Genomic DNA, 9,707 nt, shown 5'->3' with positions numbered 1-9,707 from the left:
GTGGCTTCCAACCTGGGAGGTGGCAGCAAGGGGCAGCAGGGAGGCAGTGGGGGATGGTAAAAGGTCTGGGGGTCTCGCACACTGGTGCCCTCACTTCCCCAGGCCACACCCTTGTGGCTCAATGGCAAGCCAGGGCTTCTCTGGCTCATTGCCTGTGTGCAAGACGCTACAGAATCCTAGCAATGAAGACCTAGGGTTTCCATGGCTCCCTGATGCTCCCGCCTCCCAGCTTGTGACTCTGGTAGCTTGGTGGACCCTGGCTGCATTTCGAGTGCCTGTCCATGTGTATCTAAGGGTTTTGAGAATGAGGGACCACAGTGGCCTGGGCACTGGGCTGGTGAGACCCTTCCGGAGCTCAGGGTCCCATCCCTCTTTTAGAGTGACACACTGCTGACATCATCTTGGCATGAAGTAGTAAGCTGCTCCTACGCCTTCACCCCGCTTGTGCCCACTGACCCTGTGGCCCTGGAGCCCCTGGGGATGTAGGGATGGCCCTTAATCCCTGCTTCCTTGGCAGTCTTTGCCCTAAAGTCAGCCCACCTCCCATAAGACTTCAGGCTCCTCCCATTTCCCATAATGCTCCTCCTGACCCCGACAACCCCTCAGCCCCTGTCACAGGGAATGGACCCAGGAGACACAACAGTATCAAACTGGACAGTCCCCTTGCTCCACCGTGTGGCTAACCAGTGTCAAAATGGATTACCTTGTTTTCACCATTGAGCTGGGCGGTGGTTGTGAGACCCAGACTTTAGGGTTTGCTTTTCCTGTCTCTTCAAATGACTTGCTCTCCCAAGGGGGTCACTGGTGTCATGGGGCATCCACTCCTTCCAGTGGACCAAGGCTCACACAAGGCATTGGCAAAGTTGGCTGAGTCCATCTTTGTCCTCATCTTGAGACTCTGGTCATGGCTCAGATTAACTAGGTCAAGTGTCCCCTCCCTAGTAACTTGCTGAAGAATCAGGTGGTTTCTGGTTAGCCTCTGGCTGGTCTCCCAGAGCCTGGGCGGATGAGTTGGGGCTGGTTAGTGAAAGTGGGTGGGGATGGGGTATTCTGTGCTAAAAGCTGATTCCCCTGAAAACTCTTCTAGGTCCCAGGGGGTACACCTACTGTCAAATCCATTGGAATCTCCACATTTAACATAAATGATGTTGTCTTTTGTTCACAAACATTTTGAAAGGGTTTTATGTTTTCTTCTTGAAATGATTTGACTGTATATAACTTTGTTTTCTGATTTCTCAGGAATCATCTTTCCCTTATTGGGATTCTTTTGAGTTGACAATAATCCATCTATTACAGTTTGTAAATTGCTTACAAATGTAATACCATACCACTTTAATAAATTCTGAAATGAATGAAGCTGACATTGTTAAGATATTTTTCCCCCAGTTAATGGAACATTCTTCATTTTCAATTCTATAATTTTCTTGTTTTGTCGACAATCACTCTTTTCTTTAGGTCAAGTATATTTCTTTAGATCTCTGAAGAACTCACAGGTCTTGGATCCTGCATCTTTAGAGCCAGATGTACTGAATATCTTTGGCTGAGTGTTGTAATGAAAAAAAAAAAAAAAAAGAAAGAAAGCCCCACTACCACATAATTGGAAACCTCTGTGGAAGCCACTGGCATTTAAGATGGACATAGAGCAGAAGCGGGCAATGCCCTTCCTTGGGAGACAGTGGGGTTCAGGAGGAAGGTGTGGGTCAGAGGTCCGCAAAGAAGTAGGAAGATACCTGTCGAGCGGACAGGAGCCAGCTGCAATTTCCCCCTGCTCCCTATTTCCAAGAGCTGGTGGAACACTGGGTGTTAAATGTGACTCACAAACAGGTTGTCCCAGTGGATCTCCTGGGAGGTTGGGGAGCTGCCAGTTTAGGTGATTATCCTTCTAACCATCACCTAGTTCCTTCTGTGTGCACCTTCCCAGTATTAGCCCAGATAGAGGGTTATGGTCCTATGGTCACAATTGAAGGCTGCATTTGTGCAGAAGTGAGGTTAGGGATGATATCTTAGGTAAAGTTCCACATAAGCAAAGCCTGAGAAAAATCCAAGTGTAACTAATATTATCCCAGGTGAAACGAATAGGGGAGCAAGAGATGATTGGTGAGAAAGGAAGATTCCGGGAGGGAAGAGCATGGTTTCAGACCCAGACCTGCAGGGCAGCTCCTGCTTGATCCTGTGGAGGACCCTGGAGGTAAGTGACTGCTCAGAGTCTGTCCCACCTGGGCAAGGGGATGCACAATCATGCTCCTCCTAAAGGGGGCCGTTGCCAGGGGCTGCCCCATGAGGTATGTAACCTCCAGGCACTTGAGACTCTTGGCTGAGGTCTAGAGCTCCAGCAGCCACAGGGGAGCCATGAAGAGGAGCCACTGGAGCAGAAAGTGGGGAGCAAATCTCATGGCAGCTGGCAGAGATGGGGCCACCCTCTGCAGGGCCAACAAACTCGGCAACAAAAGATGCGGAGCTTGTAATTAGTTCACACACATGGGTACTGGCCAGACCCCCCAATCCTCACCCAGAAGGCATTTTCATGGGTGCTTCTGTTTTTAAGGTGGGGCACAGTCAAACATCTGGAGCAAGAGATTGGGGTTGCACTTGCTTATGAGCTCCAGCTTTGCTACCTACTCATCTGAGGCCTCTAAGAGTCCCTCCACCTCAGTTTATCTATAAAATTGGAGGGGGGGATAATGGTATCACTGCAGATGGAGGAGAGATTAAAAGAAGAAAGGATTATATTGTGCTGAACATACTGCTCAGCATGCAGAAGGTGCTCAGTGAATAACCAGCTGGGCTTTTTTGGGTGGGACACTCAATCACTCAGCTATATCCCCAGCCCTATTTTGTATTTTATTAAGAGACAGGGTCTCACTGCATTGCTTAGCATCTCACTGTTGCTGAGGCTGGTTTTGAACTTGCAATCCTCCTGCCTCAGCCTTCCAAGCCCCTGGGATGACAGGTGTGCGCCACCGTACCCAGCAACAGCTGTGTTTTTGTGGTTCTCACAGATGAACTCACTGAGCCTCGGGAGTTGTACCAGTCTGTTGGCCTCCCTAGCTCCCACTTTTTCTAATGGTAATTTTGCATCATATATAGTTTCTGGGTGGGACTCTGTAATCAGGAAGGCTGAACACTGGAGCGTGTAAACAGGCTGTTAATGAAAAGGTGGGCAGAGCCTGGGGAAAGACCCCTTCCCATTTGCCTGCCCCTCACCTTCCCTGATGCAGTCCAAAATGGGGAGGGAAGGGTTCAGGCTGGAGGGACTGCAGAATTTCATAGGAGGCCTGCAGTCCTAGAGCAGTGTCCTGGGGTGAGATGGTACTCGGATCAAGGAAGGAGAGATGGAGACAATGGGCAGGGTGAATCTGAAAGAGGAAGTGAGCTCTTTCTCAGCTCAGCTCGGTGCCTTGCTTGTAGGAGATGCCCTTGTTAGAGCGCCAGGGCAGTCACAGGCAGAAAACACTCTCTAGCCCTCCTCGATGTAGGTAGAGTCACAGCAAGGGCATGGCATAGGTCCCTGAAGTAAGCCCTGCCAGTCTCAGGGTGTTGCTTAAAGCTCAGTCCTCATTCCAGTGTCAATCCAGTAATGAGGACAAGTTTTAAGAAAGAGGAAAAAGAAGTTTCATTGCTTTGCTAGCAGAGAAGAAACACAGGGTACTCCTGTCCCAGAGGCCATGATCATGTCAGGGGAACCAAAGGGCTTTTGAGGAGGTGATTCAAAGCCTAATTCCGGCTGTGCCCTGTCAGGGGTCATAATTGCCTTGTAACCTTGAAGAGCTGTTTCTTAGGTCTCTGGGGTGCCAGTCCCAAAGCCTGAATGACTTCATTCCTGTGGTGTGTGAGCTCAAGGGCAGGTAACTCGGCCTAGGATGGGAAGAAGGGCATTCATGTTTCACCCACGGTTAGAGAGGGAGAAGAGAAAGGAGAAAAACCATGTCAGTTTAAAAATAAGCTGCAACGGCAGAGCTGCCAGGGTTATGTTCAAAGCATAAAATGGATCCCTGTTACAGGCATGGGAAGAGGGCCTGGCTTCATGGGGCCCAGAGCCTGGGGTGTCCCTCCTTGTCTCAGGATGTCTTTCTTTGGACTCCTCTACAAACTCAGAAGCAGGGTAACAGTTTCTTACCCACCTGTATCCTTCCTGTCCCTCTTTTCCTGGAGCCTGGGTCTGGTGGTCATCAGGCTGCTTCTGAAGGTCTTTGCCATCCTGTTTTTCCCTGGTCTCAGTCCCCTTTCCTGCTTCATCCAAATCAAAGAAAAAGGTGTGCTGATGATTCACGAAGGGGATCTGGTGATGCCAAGTAGAGACTTTGATGCCCAAGTGCAGGTGAGGAGTTGAATGGAATTGTTTCATAAGATACGAGTGAAAAAATCCAAACTTCTACATTCCTGGATTATCCTGTACAACCTAGGGAACGTCTGACTATTATTAATCAACATCTCTGATGCTTATGATCTAAGTGCTCCCCAAACCATTCTTTAGGATATTATTGAGGGATTGGCACTGCCTCCTATTTGATTCAGGAGATAAGTTGTAGCCTTTTGTGTGGCCTGACTACCAGTCTTTTTGTATGTGTTCTTTCTTTTTTCTTTTTCCCTTTGATACCAGGGATTGGACTCAGGGGAGCTTTCTGCCAATTAGCTCATCCCAGCCCCTTTAGTTTTTATTTTGAGACAGGGTCTCACTAAATTGCCCAGGCTGGTCTGTAAACTTGCGATCCTCCTCCTGCAGCCTCCTGAGTAGACTGTCTTTTTTTTTAAATTTTTTGTTTTAGTTGTAGATGAACACAATACCTTTTACTTTTATTTATTTATTTTTTAATGTGGTGCTGAGGATTGAACCCAGTGCCTCACACATGTTAGGCGAGTGCTCTACCACTGAGCCACAACCACAGCTGAGCCCAGATCTTCTTTCTTAAAGCTAAGCCTGATCCTGGCGTTTATTTTGTCTTCCTCTCTGAAAAGTAACTCTCCACAGAGCAGGGCTGCTTTCTTTTTTCTCTTGTGCCTAAAGTGTGTGTTTTCGCCTGTGGTGTTGGCAAGTACACAAATTTAACTTCTCAGGACCCTGTTTTCCTTATCACTGGGATGAGGAGTTTGTAAGGATGATTTGTAAGGATCCATCTGACTTTTATTTTCTTTAAAATTTTGCTTTTGGACTCAGTGTACATTTTGCTTTTCAAGAAAGGCTTTGCACTTGGAGGGGGTGGGAGTGGGTGGGGAGGAATCAGGAGATAACTTTATGTTGGAGATGGGAGGAGGCAAATCCCTCATTGTCCATGTACCATGTGACACTTGGTTAGATGAAAGCACCTTTAAAAACAAACACACACCTTCTCCATCCTGTCCTGTCTGTTCATGTCTTCACATAGCGCGCTTTAACAGACGCATGCTATATACCAAGAACTATGCTAAGTGTTAGGGGACTGGAGGTGACTAAGCTGGGCCCCTCTCTCCAAGGGGATCAAGCCGTCTGCATGGCCTCAGGAGAGAAGAGGCCCTTCACTCTGGGGGAAGGACAGAGGAGAAAGCTGGAAGATTTCACTAAGAAGAATCTGAGTGGATTCTTGGTGGACAATAAGAATTTTTCAGCTAAACGGAGATTGAGACCTGAAGACCATTTTATAAGAGGAAGTCATGTGCATAGGCTAGGAAGGTCAAAGAAACTCAGTATGGTCTGCAAACGTGCAGAGTGTGTAGCTGGAGAAGAGGCTATGTCAGGCTGGAAAGAGGTGCCAGGCAGAAAGCAAAAGGAGCGAGCGCTTTTGGACCAGCGGGCTGCCTGTGCTGCCCTCCAGTGGAGCTGCAGGGGAAGACCAGGAGCTGTAGCCACCACCAGAAATCAGAGGCTCCTGAGGTGGGACAGGCTGGGGAAGTCTGGACAGAACCAGTGAGGGCAAGGATGTTGTCTGGGTACTCAGGAACAGTCCTCTGTCCTCAAATCCTTCTGTCACCAGCTGAAGCCAGATTACAGCAATAGAAGATTCTTTGGCCAAGATGATGAGACTGGGGGTGTCAAGTGAAAGTGTGTTTACGTGAAAATGTCCACCTCTCTTTTAGGTGTTGCCACATGGGTTAGAGCAAACTCACAGGTGCTAGAGGGGAAGTTCAGGCCTCAGGGCGAACTCTGATGAGGGCCAAAGGGGGAAGAACCTGATCAAAACACTGCTCTGGGCTCAAGGCTGATTAGGGTGCCTCAAAAAGGAGGGAGGGGTCACAGTGTGAGGGCACCTGATCACAGTGTTCATGGGTGGGAAGGCAGCAACAAGAGGGGAGAAACACTCCAGGTCAGAAAGCGCTGGGAAAACAAATGTTCTCCACAAGTGTTGCCAGGAGGCCTGGGCATGCTGAAAGCCATTTGGTACTGTTGGCCACACACTGAAGGATGTGGGCTTGGAAAGTCGGTTTTGAGTCAGAATTGCATTCTGCTATTTGTTGACCATGACCCTGGGCAAATTATGCAACCTCTCAGAGCCCAAGTCTATAAATGGTGCTGGCATTTGCCCCATAAATATTTCCAAGGATTTAATGACTCAAAGCACACACTCCATAGATGGTAGTATTTGCTCACCCTTGGACACCTGTGTCAGCATGTGGCCCCTGTCAGCTGATCAAAAATGTCTGAGGGGCTGGCATTCTGGCTCAGTGGTAGCATGCTCGCCTAGTAAGCGTGAGGCCCTGGGCTCGATCCTCAGCACCACATAAAAACAAATAAAGGTATTGTGTCCAACTACAACTAAAAAATAAATTAAAAAAAAAAAAAGTCTGAGGGTTTGCCTTGAAGGGGAACAGCCTTCGGCATGCAGCGAATAACCTCTTATCCCAGCCACATAATCAGCCTCTGACCTTAAACTTCGATTTCCTCAGAGGTCTTTTCCTATACTCTGATGCTGGCCCCGGAGTCCTGGTATAAGTCTAGACTGAATAGTCGCAAAAACCATACCAAATTTTACTTTTGGATGCCTGTGCAGAAAAGTTTTCTGTTGTCGGAACCTTAGTGGCTTTGAGCACCCTTTTGTTAAGCTATTCCTTATCAGGCCTTTCATTTAAAAGTGATTTTTTCCCCTCATAGAAGTTGATAGAATCAAAAAATCAATGGCATTTTTGTTAGCCCATTTAAAAGCTATTATTAGTCAATAGCATTATTCTGGTCATGGCCAAAATTGGAAGGAAAACAATTTCCCATCATTATGGGACCTGTTATGTATGTAATAGTTGTTTCCTGGACCAGTAACCTAGATGAGAGTGTTTGACAAAGTGGACCTGGTGTGAGGCATGCCACTTCTAGTCACTGGGTGGGTGTTACCCAGCCCTCAGGGTTCCAACCACTATGGCTGTTTGCTTCCTCTGGCTCCTCTGCCAGGGTTATGAGGAAGCAAACTGTGACACACTTCATCTATTTCTTTTCTTCACTTTTGTTTGTGGAGAGTCCCACTATATGTTTCACTATGTTATCCCAGTAAGCTAGAACTTCGTGAAAGGCACAATTTTATAAATAAAATGCCACTGAAGTAGGGAATGGTTCTGGCTAAAAGTTCAAGCACGCGGATTCTAGTTGTTTTCCTGATATGTAAAAATGACATCACCAGAATCACAAAGAATAAATGTAAAAGAACAGATTTAAAAAAAATTTATTTGTTCTCTTTAGATATACATGACAATAGGGTGTATTTTGGCATATTATACATACATGGAGTGTAACTTATTCTAATTAGGATCCCAGTCTTGTGGTTGTACATGATGCCGTTACCCAGGTCATGTATTCAGATACAAGGATGGAAAAGTTATGTCTGATTAATTCCACTGTCCTACCTATTCCCCTCCCCCTCTTTTCCTTTCATTCCCTTTTGTCTAATCCAATGGACTTCTATTATTCCCCCTCCCTGCCCCTTGTTGTGGGTTAGCATCCACATATTAGAGAGAACCTTCGGCCTTTGTTTTTTTTGGGATTGCCTTATTTCACCTAGCATGATATTCTGGCAAATGCCATAATTTCACTTTTCTTTATGGCTAAGTAACAGTCCACTGTGTATATATACCACATTTTTTTATTCATCCATCTGTTGAAGGACACCTAGGTTGGTTCCATACCTTGGCTATTGTGAATTGAATTGCTATAAACACTGATGTGGCTGTGTCACTGTAGTATGCCAATTTTAAGTCCTTTGGGTATATACTAGGGAGTAGGATAACTGGATCAAATGGTGGTTCCAAGTTTTCTAAGGAATCTCTATACTGCTTTCCATAGTGGTTGCACCAATTTGCAGTCCTACCAGCAATGTATGAAAGTACCTTTTCCCCCACATCCTCACCTAACATTTATTGTTACTTGTATTTTTTTTATAATTGCCATTCTGACTGGAGATGGAATCTCAGTGTAGTTTTTAATTTGCATTTCTCTAATTGCTTGAGACGTTGAACACTTTTTCATATATTTGTTGACCATTTGTATTTCTTCATCTGTGAGGTGCTTGTTCAGTTTTTGCCCATTTATTGACTGGGTTACTTGTTTTCTTGGTGTTATTTTGAGTTCTTTGTATATCCTGGAGATTAATGAATGCTCTGTCTATAGATTTCTAAAACTAAGCTATACCTTCTCACTGATTAAAACCCTTAGGGTTGGAGGTGGAGCTCAGTGGTAGAGAACTTTCTTAGCATGAAAGAGGCCCTGGGTCTGATTCCCAGTACTGTAACAAGAACCATCACCACCACCACAAAAAACAAACAACAACAACAACCCCCCCCCCAAAAAAAAAACCAAAAAAAAAAAAAAAAAAAAAAAAAACAAAAGAAAAAAAAGCCCAAGTTAACAAACAAAAATCTGCTTTGGCAGTTGGGAGAAAATAACTATCATTTTAAAAGTGTAGAATTTTGAATAAAGTTAGTTTTTTCTCCTTCAGTAGAGACAGAACTATTTTAAGCTGTTGAGAAATGAAGAAGCTGGCTAAGGTTTCTCTAGGATGGTGGAGAGGCAGCCTAAACATACAATTGCCCCGACTACCTCCAGACTTGCTGCTTCACCAAACTTTCTCCTTTTCTGTCTCAATGCTCCTTTTCTCACCCTCTTGTTTATCCCATTAACTAGCCAAAGCATTGGACTTACCTGTGTATGGAAGAACATACATACTGAGGTAATGTTTTATGTGTTGAAAGTCTAAAAAAGAATGTGTGCTATTACTTTAGAAAGAACAAAGTTTAAATGGAAAGTTAAGTAATCCTGAATCATTTCTTGGCCTTTAAGCCAGAAAAACAAAATAGGCAATCTTTGTGGAAGCAGGAAGGCCTATATCCATTGTACAAATTAGGATCAGACAAGAGGCATATAACATTAAAGACATCAGGCTGAGACAGGTGCTGTGCCCCATGCATGTAACCTCAGCTAGTTGGGAGGCTGAGGCAGAAGGATTGTCAGTTGGAGGCCAGCCTGTGCAACTTAGGACCTGTCTCAAAAAATAACAAGGGTTGGGAATATAGCTCTGTGGTAGGGCTCCCCTGGATTCGCTCCCCAGTACTGCCAAACAAAACCAAAAAACAGACACAGCAAAACATGTGATTTTAAAAAAATGAACACATGGCCTAGAGCCAAGATATTTCTATAAATGCTGATAATAGATTTGAAGGGATAAAACATTGGTTTGTGGATTTTTTTTTTACTCACTGCATATTTTAGATGAAATCATAATATGAAGGCATAAAGTTCCATTAGTAACAATTTT

Source organism: Marmota flaviventris, chromosome 5, assembly GCF_047511675.1.
Source record: "Marmota flaviventris isolate mMarFla1 chromosome 5, mMarFla1.hap1, whole genome shotgun sequence".
Taxonomy (NCBI): Eukaryota; Metazoa; Chordata; class Mammalia; order Rodentia; family Sciuridae; genus Marmota; species Marmota flaviventris.
Note: the sequence above shows the minus strand (reverse complement) of the source record.